The sequence below is a fragment of the Pagrus major genome, chromosome 13 (assembly GCF_040436345.1).
Source record: "Pagrus major chromosome 13, Pma_NU_1.0".
In the NCBI taxonomy this organism is placed as follows: Eukaryota; Metazoa; Chordata; class Actinopteri; order Spariformes; family Sparidae; genus Pagrus; species Pagrus major.
In genome coordinates this window covers 7,481,129-7,497,941 of record NC_133227.1, presented here as the reverse complement: position 1 = coordinate 7,497,941, position 16,813 = coordinate 7,481,129, and the positions used below count along the sequence as shown (strand labels likewise).

Below are 16,813 nucleotides of genomic sequence, written 5' to 3'. Positions count from 1 at the left end.
GTCTGAGCTGACAGTGTTTACATGCAGATCTTTGGTCTGTTCTGTTCTGAGGAGGAAGTCTTAACAAAAACTCGGGCTAGTGACATTTGTCAGAGTTTACCCTCTTTCACCCTGCCATGCCCCCGTAAAATGTGGCGCTGTTAAGTCACAAAATGGCCAAAGTGAGTAATCTTCTGCAATCAGGGCCTTAAAAGGCAATTCTCACTGCTACAGTCGTTCATCAGAGACTATCAGATATTTCTATGTTGACGTGGTCGTGAGGATGTAACGGGGAGTTTAATGTGAAAACAATGATGGAGAATTACTTAATAAGTGAAAAACCTAACTCAGGACAATGAAGAACACAATGTACCATTATATATATAAGGCTAAAAAAATGCATTCAAGTGTGTGTATGTGTGTGTCTCTATGTGTGTTTGCTCACGGCAACACCAAAGAGAAACACTGGCCGCTGTGACTCACCTTTGACCTGCCGATTAAGAAACACTTGTTTGCAGGCTTAAAATGACAGACATGCATTAACACACACACACGTATGTATGTATACGTGTGTGTGTGTGCGTGCATGCGTGTTTGAAGAATGGAAAGTCGTTTTCCCACACTGGTCAGGGATCAGTGGTGAGTGGGAGCACACAGGAAGAAAAGTCTGCTGGGAATTTAAACCCTGAAGAATCTCATCTGCTGTTCATCAGCCATCAGTTACTCCTGCATGCATGTTCACACACACACACTCACATGCTGACAGAATTCTCCATGCACTCCAAACACTGCGGTCTAAAATAGCTTTTTACAGCCTGAGCATTAAAACTGTTGGCAATATCTCGAGAATATTCTGCTTTTGTTTACCTACTTAATTTTAATTTGATTCCGCTGAAACAACGAGGCCGTATATCACCAGTCAGCCTCAGTGTGTGCAGTCATAACACTGAGCTGCCCTGCACATCTATAAAGTTCAATGTGTCTTGTATATAGAAGTATAGTGGGACCCAGAAGGATGCATTCTTTCTCAAGCGCACAGAAGAACAGTGGGGGAGGGATTCAAAGAGAGGGAGGGAGAGGGAGAGAGTCATGCGACAGACACTTGATTCCTCCTTCATATGAACCTGGAGCCTCTGTTGTAGATCACCTCCGGGATGAACCACAGGCTGCCACCCAGACCTGCCGGTTACACCGACAGCCCCAGGGCTCGGAGCCGTGACAACCTGCTGATGAACGATGACTTTGGAGAGGAGAACTGCTGCTCGGGACGATGCCTCGGGTGAGTCTTTCATTCACATCCTTATTACTCAGCCAGATGTGCATGAAGTAGCCAGGTGTGTTTATGTGTTTTCTGAAGGGGTATTTACAGTTTCTACTTTAAGACACCATGTTTGATTATCATGTAAGTTACATATGGATCTTTTTATCTATTTATCTGTTAAATTTATATTTTGAATTAATATTGTACAATTACAGTGTCTGAAGAAGTAGTAAGATCTTTCACTTAAAGGGTAACGCCACCAATTTTACACATTAAAGTGCGTTTACAGGTCTTGTGGATTACGACTGCATATGTGAAAAAAGTAGTATAAAGCCTTTTATGGCTTGAGAGGAAGCTGCATGTAATTGCCCTAAAAAAGGCGATATTTCTGGTTCTGCTGTATTGATTTAGATCATTTGCTTTAAAACTGTCTATGAGTCCAACAGTGGTTAAACAGTGTAATGCAGACCAGTGGACTACTGGCGCCTACATAACCCATAATGCAACTTTGCCACTAAGTGACATCACTGGGGGAAATTTATCAGATTACATGCAGCCTCCTCTGGAGCCACAAAAGGCTTTATACTACTTTTTTTCATATATGCAGTAGTACTCTCCAAGACCTGTAAACACACTTCAGTGTCTAAAATTGGTGAAGTTCCCCTTTAAGTCAGAGTAAAGCATAAAAATAAAATGTTTGATTATTTGTTACATTATTATGTGTATGTATGTAATTATATTACCACATTATTTGTACTGATGAAGTAACACGTAAGATTAATTCTATTGCTGTAGCTGGTTGCAATAGGGCTAATTCTCTTTATTTTTATACTGTTGGATGGTTTAATTTACTGTATAACAATGCATTGCAGGTAATCTGCAAAGTAACTAGTAATTACAGTAATCAAATAAATGACATGATGTAAAAAGTGCAATATTTCCCCCTGAGGTGTAGTGGAGAAGATGAAGAACGCAGCCTAAAATTAAAACACTCAAATAAAGTACTATACTTGAGTAAATGAACTAACCCTAACCCACCACTGCAATTACAGGATATAACTAAAACAAGAACTATGACTGTGAAATGCCATGTTGCACCATTAATGTATGGCAGAGAAAATTGATAATAAATTATTGTTATACACTCCAATTAAAGCTAAAACTTTATCTTAACCATCAGTAATTATAGTGAATTAAACTTTAGTTAATAGTTACTGTGGGAGAAAAATCTATGGCCCAGAACACTCTGGCCTCACAGGATAAGATGTCGTACGTACCCTGTATAAAGGTTAGGCCCGATAAGGTATGGATAAGGGCATAGTGACGTCTGATCTAGTTAATATCTCAAACTGGTAGGATGGTCTTCGATCTATCTGCGGTAGCAGACTTACTGTCTTCTACACATTTACTTTCTATTCCTCACTCGGCCATGGGTGAGAAGCTCTGCAGTATCTTTCCACTAATTTGTTGTTAAACAGATAACCATGTATGGGAGGGGTGCTTCCTCAACTGTAGATATAATCTGAACATTGGAGAGGCTCGGGAGGATTAATATGGCAATGCATTGTGCATACAGTTGTGCTGTTATTTTGTTCCTCCTTGATCAAGCTTGTATAAACTACTTCAACGTAAGTCATCGGTGTCTCTGAGTGTTCTTCATCTCCCCTGAATGGTCAAGCGAGCCGAAATTCCACAACAGTTACTTCACTCTTAACAAACAATTAAATACATTATAAACCATTTATTAAGTGATTATAAGTGCTGATAAACATCAGTTGCAATTTTCTAATGGCCACCCAAATAATGTTTATAGATGAACTACACAGTATTTAATAACCATTTACAAAGTATTATATTACAATAAACAATTGCTTAATAGATGGTTTATATAGCATTTCATTGTTTGTTCACAGTGACAGTAACTATAAATTCAACATTTGTTAATGATGGCTATTATAAACTTTAGCACATGTTTTAATCCATTTTTAATCAAGTCAAGTACAGATGATCTAATACAGCATGTTTACGACAGTCTGATCTCTGAGAACCCTTAACACTGGTGCTTCACTAAACATTACATACTTCAAATTCCAGTGTTGCAGTTACCTGGAAAGAGAGTTTTTGTCAGCTAATAATCCATCAGGATAACATCATTAATGTCTCGTGTCTTCTCAAAAATCACAGCTAGATTGTTTTTTGTGCAACAATGTGAAATCAGGGTTGAAAGCAAAACATTCCTATTTTAACTTCAGCTTGTCCACTTATCCAAACATGGTTAATTATAGCAACATTTAAAGTATAAACAGGGAAATCAGTTTCTAATACGGGACCACAACTATAAAAAGGTCCTCGTTTGATTTTGACTAATGATGTGTTCGACTGCAGTGTGTAGTTTATATGTACTGTAGTCACTATTAATCTCTTACAGCCAGTATTTCACTTTATAAAAAGAGCGTATTTTTATGTATTTTTGTTGGGTTTTAAGTATTCCCAAACTATACCAAATAAAAGCTGACGCCAGATCACTTGTGATGCCTTTAAAAGAGTTGAAAGATGTGTTTGTTCATAATGATTAACAACTTAAGCCAATGAAAAGCAAATATCTTTGTTGCAGAATGTGAAATCAAGATAAAAATAACTGGAGCGCTTTCCAAAAGGCATAAGTTACCAAGTGGACATTGTATACGATGTGTTTATGTGTCCTGTCCCTCTGGCAGCCACAGCAGCTCTGACAGACAGCTCTTGGCTCGTATCACTGCTGTTAAACGACGCCAGGCTCTCCGTGGTCCTTCCTACATGTTCTGTGGCCCTTCGGTCAGCCTGTCAGAGGTGGAGCAGCGGTTCCTCGAGGCAGCCGAGTATGGCAACATACCAGAGGTGCGGCGCATGCTGCTACACGTGCCCAACTTGAATGTCAATGCTGTGGACTATATGGGCCAGAATGCATTGCAGCTGGCCGTAGCCAACGAACATCTGGAGGTGACGGAGCTGCTGCTTGGGAGGGCGGATATGTCCAGAGTGGGGGATGCCCTCCTGTTAGCCATCAGTAAGACAAATGCATTTGTGTATGAAAAATACATTTTGCTGATTTATCTGCTGTGACATTGCTGATTATCCTCAAATGGGGTCGTCCTCAAATCTCATGAAGCATCACAGGAGTTAGCAGTAATCGAGAATAAAAATGCACACACATGAAAGAGAGTGCCACTTCCTACACGTATGCCCCAATGAGAGTGAAAGGCCTGATGTGAGCTGTGACTTTCAATTTGTGACACAGTAAATCATCCTTATTTTGGCCACAGTGTAACTAAAAGGGGCAATTTGTAAGAAATACTGTACGTAGCCAGAATTTTAGTTGAAACATTCAAAAAATGAACTAATATTATCAACAAAATGTGAAGAAACAACAGCGTTATGTCAAATACGTCCGTAAACTGTATTGCAGAGATATCTACTGAAGTGAGGGCTTAAAGCTAACCAACTATCCGCCATATCCCCCTCAATTCTGCTGCTGGGTGACTTCAATATCCATATCGATGACCCTAACTCCAAAAGTGCAATAGACCTCCTGGAACTGCTTCATTGCCTTCAATTCACCCAGCACGTCAACTTCCCCACCCACTGTCGCGGCCACATCCTGGACCTAGTCTGCTCTGCCGGTCTCACCCTTCATAAACTCTCCAGCCTCAACCTACAGATCTCTGATCACCTGGCCATCATCATGGATTTCATCACCCCCCTGCGTCCCCCAAAACTCAAATGCAACATTACCTTCAGGAACATTAAATCCATCTCCCCCTCAGCTTTTTCTGACTTGCTGGCCAACACTCTGTCCACCCCCCCTTTAACTTTTAACCCCACTGACCTGGTCAACCATTACAACGACACACTGTCCCTCTGCCTCAATAACCTGGCCCCCTTAAAAACCAAATCAGTCTCTTTCACCCACTCAGCTCCCTGGTACACTCCCCAACTCCGTCAAATGAAAATCCGTAAGCGCCAGTTTGAAAGACTCTACAAGAAAACCGGTCTCACAGTCCATCTCAACACTTACACAGACCACCTCTCAGACTACAAAAACACCCTCACTGCTGCACGGTCCACCTACTACTCTCAGCTTATTCACTCTGGCTCCAACAACCCCAAGACTCTCTTCTCCACCATCAACAAACTCCTGAAACCCTGCGACAACACCCTCACCTCCTTCACAGTCAACAAATGCAACTCCTTCCTGGCATCCTTTCAGTCTAAGATCGACACTATCTACAATCAACTTAGCACTCCCCCCCCCCATTACAGCCTCTCCACCTCTCACCCCCCCCCCCCCCCCCCCCCCACCACCACCACCACCACCACCACCACTACTCAACCTCTGTCACAGTTCACCCATGTCTCTCCCCTGGAACTCCTCTCCATTATCACCAAGATAAAAAACTCTACTTCTGTTCTGGACCCCATCCCATCCTCCATCGTTAAATCCTGCCTCCCTACAATCTCCCCATTAATCGCCATCATTATTAACTCCTCCCTCTCCTCTGGCTCCGTCCCCGAATCCCTCAAACTGGCCGCTGTCACCCCCATCCTCAAAAAACCCGGCCTGGATCCTGACATCATCTCAAACTTCCGTCCTATCTCAAACCTCCCTTTCCTGTCAAAGATTCTGGAATGTGTTGTCGCCTCACAAATCCAAACCCACCTCCACTCTCATGAACTGTATGAACCTTTCCAATCTGGATTCCGCCCCAAACACAGCACCGAAACCGCTCTCCTTAAAATCACCAACGACCTCCTCCTCTCTGCAGACTCCGGCCACCTCAGTATACTCATCCTCCTTGACCTCACTGCAGCCTTCGACACCATCAACCACTCCATCCTCCTGTCCCGCCTACAAACATTTCTCAACATCACCGGCTCCACTCTTTCCTGGCTCAAATCCTACCTCTCAGACAGACAACAGTTCATCCATGTCAACAACTGCTCCTCCTCCACTGTCCCCCTGCTTCAAGGCGTCCCCCAGGGCTCAGTGCTTGGTCCTCTCCTCTTCATCATTTATCTACTCCCCCTTGGCTCCATCATCCGTCGCCATGGTCTCCGTTTTCACTGCTATGCCGACGACATCCAACTCTACATCTCCACAAAATCCATCACCCCTGCCACCCACTCTACCCTCACAAACTGCCTGTCCGATCTACAATCATGGCTGCAAAAAAACTTTCTCAAACTAAACTGTTACAAATCTGAAATCCTACTCATCGGCCAAAACACCTCACCACATCGACCCAGAACTTCTCCCTCAGCTTTGACAACATCACCCTGTTTCCCTCTCCCTCCATCCGTAACCTTGGCATTATCCTGGACAGTACTCTTTCATTACAACAGCACATCAGCCGCCTCACCCAAACTGCCTTCTTCCATCTAAAAAATATTGCCCGCCTCCGCCCACTACTCTCCTTCTCTGCAGCTGAGACTCTCATCCACGCATTTATCACTTCAAGACTTGACTACTGCAACAGCATCCTCTATGGTTCATCTTCCAAAGTCCTCAATAAACTTCAATACATCCAAAACTCTGCTGCCCGCCTCCTCACCCACACCCGCTCCCGTGAACATATCACCCCCGTACTCCAAACACACCTTCACTGGCTCCCTGTCCCACACCGAATCAACTTCAAGCTCCTCCTACTCACCCATAAAGCCCTCCACAACCAGGCCCCTCCCTACCTCACGGACATGCTCCACCACCACACTCCTTCTCGAAACCTCAGATCCTCCGACGCTAACCTTCTCTCACCCCCCCTCAGGACCAAGCACCGTACCTGGGGGGACAGAGCCTTCTCCATTGCTGCCCCCTCCCTCTGGAATTCCCTCCCCAAACACATCCGCGACTGCCCAGACTCATCCAGCTTCAAGTCATTACTCAAAACCCACCTCTTCAAATCCGCTTTCCATTTGCACCCGTAGCTGTTTGCTGTCCTTAACCTGTTCTCCCTAAAAACCTACACAGATCCATATCCTTCATACATTGTTCTTTTTTCTACATTTTATCGCACCATGCACTTGATTTTATGCACCATGCACTTGATTTTATGTATTCTTGTATGTATTCTATTCTTGTAAAGTGTCTTCGAGAGTTTTTAAAAGCGCTGTACAAATATAATGTATTATTATTATTATTATTATTATTGTTTAACTAGTCGCAGCCTGTCCTGTTCCCCTGATAAAAAGCCTTTTGGGATTTTTTCCATTTTGAATTATTGCAGAAAACAAGCTCTGTGGCAAACACAAGTTTATTATACTTGCACGTTTTCGCCAGAAGTACAAAAATCTAAAGCTAACTTTGAGCGGACTGCACTGCGGGTGCATGACTTAAACGTCACCAACACTAAGCGTCTTACTCGACTATACTGTTGAGTTTACAACTAAACTCTGTAAAGACAGACTAGTGAGTAGAGAGTCTCTCTGTTCAGCATTATGACGTATAATGTCCCTGACAACTTTTGTAGTTTTATTTAGCTCCTTAATAGCAACTGCAACTTATTTAGTTTTTAGGACTCATTCCTGCTGCACTCTATGAAAGCGAATAGCCTGATAATGTGCCTTAAAATTGAATAAATCATGCTTGCTTTGGCCACAGAGGCCTACTTTACCATCACTAGCCTACAGCTGCTCTATGCACTTTTGTGTGATTCAACTGAAACTTCTCCACACTTAGACAGGCGGATAGTTTTAATATCATTTCAATGAGGTTGAGCAGGCTTATTAAAAATCCAGACCAGCTAAGCAAAACTCTGATCATATGGTTACAAAAATCTTTCTTCATTTCTTCTACTCTCTGTTTTATTTTCAATAAAGGGTGTTGAGTGATAAGCTGAACAGAAACTCGCTAACAAGCTACACATGGCCAACACAACTATTTGCTCAATGCAGTTACTTTCTTTATGTGTACCCCGCTGCCAAACCACACAAACAGCTCAGCTCTGTATTTGTGTTGTAGGTAAAGGATATGTTCGCATCACAGAGGCCCTGTTGAGTCACCCAGAGTTTAGAGATGCCCGTCGTCTGACAGCCAGCCCTGCTCAAGCAGACATGTTGGATGACTTCTATGCTTATGATGAGGACGGGACGAGGTAAGACAGTTAAAAGGGATTAGAAAAAATAAAGTGCCCTCATACAACTGGTGCAATGAGTATCTAATCTATCTCCTGACTGTTTGAAGGGTTTTTTGGTGCATGCTGCATGCAACAGATCCTAGATTTAAGACTTAACAGTCTTAAATTACTTACTGAAGTCTTCTCTGTATATAAGTTAGTATGTAAACACCGGTTAATGTTGTTTTTACACTTTACACTTGGCTGCCAATCAAAATAAAACAAAACATGTAAGTAGCAAGCAGCACTTTCATAAGTGTGTAACTCCTAATGACATCCCCAGAATTTCTAAGCATCAATATTTATCAATCTGGACTCAATGGGACTCATCAATCAAGTATCTCTGTCTAGGAAGTTACATTTTGTTGCTCTAACATCAACATTGTTGGCCAGTAACTCAAACAAATGAGCTAAATATGTCAACGTAATGTGAGCCAAATAACATCAGCATTTCAACACAACACATCAACAAACTCCAAGGATGTGTGTTGAATTATTTCATATCAGTCTGCAGCTGCTACATTTAGCTAGAACTGACATCATTTTGAAAAGTTCACTGAAACTGTGGCTCCTGTTTGATGAAGGAAAGGAGAGTAAAACAGTAAAACAACGGCGGTTACTTCTAACAATAAAACACCTATAAAAAGATCTTCATGTTTTTATGTGTGCATCCCCGCAGGTTCTCTCACGACGTGACTCCAGTGATCCTTGCGGCGCACTGCCAGGAATACGAGATAGTTCACACCCTGCTGAGTAAAGGGGCTCGCATAGAACCTCCTCATGATTACTTCTGCGGCTGCGACTCCTGCAACTACCAGCAGCAGTTTGACTCCTTCAGCCACTCGCGATCAAGGATCAATGCTTACAGAGGACTCGCCAGTCCTGCTTACCTCTCCCTGTCCAATGAAGACCCGGTGCTGGCCGCCCTGGAGCTCAGCAACGAACTGGCAATGCTGGCTGATATTGAGAAAGAATTTAAGGTGCAAATGTTATTAGAGATCGTACAGGGTCACCACCACAAACACTGGGCCTGCCTGGCACACACTTTTTTCAGTTATTATAATCACTTGTCACATCCTGTTAGTGCTACTGTACTCATGCCCTGAAACCCAGCTCATTGTCAAGTACACAAAAAGTGATTCAGCCATGTCGCTGCCAACCAGATGCCAGTAAAAACTTCCAGTAATCACAGGAACATTTAATGAGCCTTAAGAGAGGAAGCAGAAACAGATGAGGGTCACATTTTGCAGTCACTGTTGACATCGTCGGTATGACACACATTATTACTATGCTTACAGTAGGACTGTACACTGTACTACGGGTACTGGGCAATAAATAAATGTCACAATTCAAAGCCGTGCTCACACAAACAAGACATGTTGCCTACTTTTCTTGGTATAATGGCTGACAACCTCTATCTTACACCAATGTTGGCAATATTGATTCTTAAAATGACCACCAACCATATTTACCTTAAAAACTTGAAACACATTTCCCATAAAATCTTTGTTTGATCTCCTGCAACACATCTCAAATGTTTCACTAACCGATGCACATTTTTCGTAGAACGAGTACTGCTGTTTGTCCAGCCAGTGTAAGGACTATGTGGTGGGCCTCCTGGATCTGTGTCGCAGCACTGAGGAGGTGGAGGCCATACTGAGCGGAGAAACCGACTCTGAAGACAGTTATGATCTACCAGGTCGCCCGTCCCTCACACGGCTCAAATTAGCCATCAAGTACGAACTCAAAAAGGTTAGTATACCTGAAAACTGATTCACATCATGTTTTAAGATTGACTTCAAACCTTTTGGAAAGCCACTTGCTTCACATCTTGTTATCAGAAGTAAAGAATGTCAGTCAACATCAACACAATCTCCTGATCTATTCAAGGAGACCCTGAGATTCAAGATGTGAAAGTCTCCAGTGCTTTCACAATGTTGTTAGAAGATCCATCCCAGAGAACAAGCTGGAAGAACGCACTGATGTTGTAAAAGGGATATCGTGTGCTTGACAAACTTATAAATAAACATTTATTTGTTAAGTACGCAATTGATGGAGTTGTTAAGCAGCGTGGGGTCATGGGACTGAATTGTTTTCATTGTTAAGCAACCACCATTTTGAAGACAGCATCCCTGAGCTCTGGGATGGTATTTTGGTAAAGGATGACAATAATTGTTGGTTTAATACCTTCCTGTTTAGATCTCTTGTATTTAACGGATCAAATTATAATTTAGGCAGCAGACTATTAACTATATGTTCATGTTTTGCAGAGGCTATAAACATTTTAGCTTGAAACTGCTCTCACCACCCTCTGTAATGTCTGTGCCCTTCAGTTTGTGGCTCATCCTAACTGCCAGCAGCAGCTGCTGAGTATCTGGTACGAGAATCTCCCCGGCCTCAGACAACAGACCACTGCTATCAAACTGCTGGTGGTGCTGGCGGTGGCTATAGGACTGCCTGGACTGGCTCTGGCTTACTGGATCGCTCCGTGCAGCAGAGTATGTAACATTTACGCTCTCAGATCTCACTCACACCAGACATGTAACTCCCCCTCATCCTCCTGTCGGCTCATCTCTCTCGCTCAGGTGGGGAGAGTGATGCGGAGCCCCTTCATGAAGTTTGTGGCCCATGCCTCATCCTTCACTATTTTTCTGGGTCTTCTGATCCTGAATGCTGCGGACCGTTTCGCAGGCACCACCCTGCTGCCGAACATGACCCACCTTGAGCACCCGGGGGGACCCCAATATGACCCGACGCTGCTCTACCGCATGACCACCACACCCTTCACGTGGATGGAGATCCTCATCATTTCATGGGTCATGGGTGAGCGTTAGATGATCACCATCATGATCCTAATCAAAAACATCATGTCACCCTGCGTGTGTTTCATCATTTGACCTGCTGCAGGTATGATCTGGGCTGAGGTGAAGGAGATCTGGAGTCAGGGGCCGGGGGAGTACCTGCTCGAGCCGTGGAACTTCCTGGACTTTGGGATGCTGGCGATCTTCCTCGCCTCCTTCAGCTGCCGCTTCTCCATTCTGAGACACGCTGACTTGGCCCAGACCTATGTACACACAAAATACACAACACTGATTAATGTCTCACTGCCTCCTGAGATACACTACTTTACACTGGGTGAGCATGTTCACACACCTGCACAGACTAACAGATCCCCACACTTTAGATTAATCATTTACCTCCCGAGATGTCTCAGCCTGGATTTTCCTGGTTTAATTGGACAGTTCAATAAAAATGGGATAAAACAGACCAATTTTTGACTAATCAAATGTTCAGTTTACAATAGCATTTTTTGAAAGCAAATCTGAGTAACAGTTCACTTTTCTTTGTAGGCTGGCTTTTCAAGAAGTAGTTGTGTACAAAAAAAACAAAAGATCTCCGAAACAGAATTACTGAAGTTTTCTGCGCTCTGTTTTTGTAGCGCGTATTAACTGGATGCCGTCAGATCCCCAGCTGGTGTCGGAGGGCCTGTACGCGGTCGCCGTGGTGCTGAGCTTCTCCCGGATCGCGTACATCCTCCCGGCCAACGAGAGCTTTGGTCCACTGCAGATCTCTTTAGGCAGGACTGTCAAGGACATCTTCAAGTTCATGGTCATCTTCATCTTGGTGTTTCTGGCGTTCATGATCGGCATGTTCAACCTGTACTCCTATTACCTGACGGCGAAGCAGAACGATGCCTTCACCACGTGAGACGTGCACATTAACTGTTTTAGATTTTCTGACCTTTCACTATCTCTGTATTTTGCATCACTGAGTGTTGTTTTTTTTAAGCTATTAAAATCAGCTTAAATAGACTTAAATATTAGACCTTTACTTAAATATTGATTGAGATTGATTGATTGATTGAGCCCCAGAACCACAACCCCTAAAATCAAATATGGCATACTATAAATTATAACTTTGTTTGGAAACCTAAAAGCACAGCAAGACACATAAAAGCACAATATGAATATATAATAACCCCAATTTAACTTAAAGCTTGGTCATACATAATTTATTTCCTGATCTTAAAGTCCCACCTTGAACAGACACCAACACGTAGCTTTAAAGCTAATCCAGCCAAAGTCTTGAATGATTTGTATTATTATCCAAGATGTGAGAGTCTAGCAAGAGTCAGATGCCAAAAAAAGCTGCAGTCATGAGCTGTATGTTTAGAAAAATCTCCCCCAAAAGACAGAAATCAACCTGATAATCCAATCAGATGTAAAAGTTTTCTTTATTAGCCTAGAAAGTAGGAGAAAAACATAAATAAAGGAGCATTTAAAGGTCCAGTGTGTAAGATTTTGTGGTATCTTGCAACGTTGCAACCAACTGACTACCCCTCGTCTCACCCTCATCTATGGTAGATGAGGCATCTATGGAACAAAAAGGCCTCTCTAGAAGCGGCGTTTGGTTTGTCCATTGTGAGCTAGTGTAGAAACATTGCTTGTCAGATTTTTATCTCCCTTTTAATCATATTCTGATCCCTAAGATTTCAATGGGAACCGCTGCTTTATAAATGCCAGCAGCTGCATTTTCACACAGTTATATAAAAGGAAAATAAATATGATTGATGGATTAGCTGTCTTAAGCAAGTTTTTGGTCTCTGCAAGTTGATTTTAATACTTTAGCAAAACAAATGGATATCGAGAACCGCCACGAAAGCTTGTAAATCAATCTAAAAATTTATGATAGGCTTTGAAGTTGCAGCAGTAATATAAACACTGGGTTGGACAGTAAAATGGCAGAAAAAACTGTTTGTTTTTTTCTTCAGTTGCTTTTCTCACAGAGCATCTTGATTAATGGTTTGCTTGAAGCCAAAAATAACTTTCCTCTTGTCTTCCTCCATTTCCTCCTATGTGCGTCCATCTGTCCAGCCTGGAGGAAAGCTTCAAGACGCTGTTCTGGGCCATATTTGGACTGTCCGAGGTCAAGTCTGTCATTATCAATAACGGACACAAATTCATCGAGAACATTGGTTACGTGCTGTACGGGGTTTACAACGTCACCATGGTGATAGTGCTGCTCAACATGCTCATCGCCATGATTAACAGTTCCTTCCAGGAGATTGAGGTCTGTCTGCAAATACTGAATTATCATGTGCATCAGATACAAGCGCACAATTCCTCCACATGTCACACAAAGTTTAAATATTTTTTCAGTTTTTAGTGGGAAATACTCCAATAGTCTAGTTTATGGAAGCCAAGAATGGCCATGCCTGCAATTATTATTTTAATGCCTTTATCTTGAGATAACAAACCTTGTTTTTTTCTCGTTAATGGGTTTCGTTTATCTTGAGAAAACAAATGGCAGATTTCTCGAGAAAACAAGGCATTTTATAATGAGAAGAAAAAAAGAGCGGACCATGACATACAAATACTGCTCTGTGAAGTGGATTTGGGACACTGAAAGCAAACCATACTAACTTTTTCTGCCATTTGTTGTAAGAATGTATTTGCTCAATAACAGGTACTTCTTGATCTGACATCTACAGCGTTAGTAAATTGCTACTGCACATTCGCCAAGAGGTCTTCTGTGCGTGCTGGGTTGGCACTCTTGATCTCTAATCAACATTATAAGTAATAAGAGGAGAACAAAGCTTGTTTTTTAAAGGTGCATTATGTAGTTTTGGGGAAGAAATTTGAATCCTTAGAGAAAGATCTTCATTGAATGATTTTGTAAATAAACAAACTTTCTTTGTTTTCATGACTGAATAGACCAAATGAACAAACTGACTTTAAAGGACAACACAATTTCATACTGTTTTACTTTGTTTATATTTGGCGGACCCTGCCACCTTTCTAGCTTCAAACAGTGTTCTGGGACCTTATTTTCCTCCGAGAACAGCTTGTTTATTCAGTTATGGAAAAAAAATAATATTTCTGAGTTTGTATTATCACCTTATTAATATTGTAAATATTAAAAGTATGAGTTTGAATTTCTTCTCCAAAACTACATAGTGCCCCTTTAACAAAATAATTAACTCATTAACATGGCCTTTCTTGGCTTCCGTACCAGTTCATTTGTCAGTATACTGGGCCTCTTTGAAAGTGAGGCATTTTTTCAATTAGATTTAAGACTTTAAATCGACTCCAGTACTGTTAGGTGAAAAATGAATTGTCTCCAAGAGCAAGAAGAGTAAAACAGTGCTGTCTTTTCACATGCAATAGCATACTAGCCTATTTAATTAGCATGACATATTAAGAAGAGTCCGTTCTTCTTATATATATAAAAAAAATACTAATAAACATTTTTCATCATCTCATAAATGTGAAGCTGCGGCTAGCACCTGATTAGCTTAGCTTAGCACAAGGACTGTAAACAAGGGGAAACAGCTAGCCGGGCTCTGTAGCCTTGAGCAGTGGCTTCCTGAGATCTTGTAGGTCAACGCAAGGAAATGTTTTATACTTTGGTTTCTGTACGTACAACATGAACCAGGTAATTATTTAATTTAGTCCAGAGGTGCTGCAGTTTCTCCATTTCCAGTCTTTGTGGAAACATTTTTAAACTAACAATTTAAGTGAATTTGGTGTATTTGATTTTGACTGTGTATCAAACTCAAGCAGCTTCATTAGCTCTGCTTCCTATACCTTGTCTCCCTCTTTTCTTTAGGATGATGCTGATGTTGAGTGGAAGTTTGCTCGTGCCAAACTCTGGTTCTCCTACTTTGAGGAGGGACGGACACTCCCCGTGCCCTTCAACCTGGTCCCCAGTCCAAAAACTATGCTGGGACTGGCCACAGCCATCAAGTCCCTGCTGCTGCAGCATGTGGCAGGACACAATGAGAAGAAAACCGAGACACCGCTCGATGAGGTATTAAAATAAGTGTTATTTATACACTATTCATCATAAAACCATGATACTCAGTGGAGTAGAGTAAAGGCAGAGACTGAGCACCTCCCAGTGGTTTAACTGCTGCACCACAGGCTCCACCTCAGACTGAAGACAATGTTATAACACTGTTCTGTTCAACCAAGTTAATTTCAGCTTCATCTTCCAGCTCGGAGAGAGCAAAAACTCAGGTTCATTTGGTGCTTCTACCAGCCCAACCAGATATCGGGTATGTATTTGTGTGTGTGTGTGTGTGTGATTCACATTTCACAGTAGAACCTGGAGCATTTTATCTAAATAATAATTTGAATATGGGACTATTCTTTTAAACATATTTTTATTCTGTTATAGTATAGTTAACTTTACTGTTTTTCATTCACTGGTTGAAGAAGATCATGAAGCGACTGATAAAGCGTTACATCATCAAAGCCCAAACAGACAGAGAGAGCGACGATATCACTGAAGGTAAAATAATCAGATGCTGAGACTGAACTTGTTTTAGCAATATTAGACTTTTTTGTGGAAGCCCACTTCCGCAAAGAAAAGAAAAAAATGAAAACTTTGCCTCGATAAGAATAGAAATTATGGGATAAAACGTCAAAAATATAAAATTATGAGTATGAATAATTGTTGACTTTTTATCTCATAATTATGATTCACCATGTGCATACTCTTTTCATCAAGCTTGTTTTTTTGTCTTTTTTTGTTGTCTTTGACCGGAGGAAATGGGCTTCCATAGTTTTTTGGAAACAAAACTTCTCTCTTTTGCTTTTGTGTCTGTTTTTCTTCAGGTGAGCTGAAGGAGATCAAGCAGGACATCTCCAGTCTTCGATACGAGCTGCTGGAGGACAAAGCACAGAACATGGAGACACTGGACGGACTGCTGAGGAGGCTGGGACAGATCAGCACACCTTCGCAGTAGCCCTGCCAGTCGCCCCAACTTGTACATAAAACTGTACAGCTACAGAGTTTTAAGTGCCTGTCTCCTGACTGTAGATAAAGTACAAACACTGTTATTACAATAAAATGAGAATGTATGTTTGTGAATGTACAATTTTACTTGCTGATTAGATGATTATGTCTCATTTATATGTTTATAATGCACACATGGTGCAGTTTTGGAATTCATGAAAAATAAAAAGCAGCAACAGTGAACCCATATAATGTGGATAACTTCCAATTAATCTTTTAAAGATCCATTATAATTATTTTAATTTGGACAAACATTCACACGGTAAAACAACTAAATATAACTGCAGATTACTTTCCCTCTGCAATGTAAAGGTGCAATATGTAAGAACCTCTTGAATTCACACTGCAAACATATAGGGGGCAGCATATCACCAAAGTTACCACTAACTACTGCTAACTGGAGCAGCTGTTAGCCAGTAAGCTCAGTGAGCCATGCAGCTAGCAATGCAGACTGGGAGCTTGGAGTCACATTACAAGAAAAGGACTGGCTGGGGCTAGTTTGTTAGCATGCTAACTTCAGTAGATATCTCTGCAACACAATACATGGAAGGCTTTGACATAACGTCAAAACTGATTTTTCTTCACATTACGTTTATAATTGTAGATAATTTCTGAATGTTTTAAC

The 16,813-nt window shown here is 41.7% G+C and overlaps 1 pseudogene; it reads left to right on the top strand.

Annotated features, from left to right (window-relative positions):
- The first annotated feature begins 1,068 nt into the window (after positions 1-1,068).
- Positions 1,069-16,241, top strand: LOC141006967 (short transient receptor potential channel 6-like; annotated as a pseudogene).
- Positions 16,242-16,813: the final 572 nt, after the last annotated feature.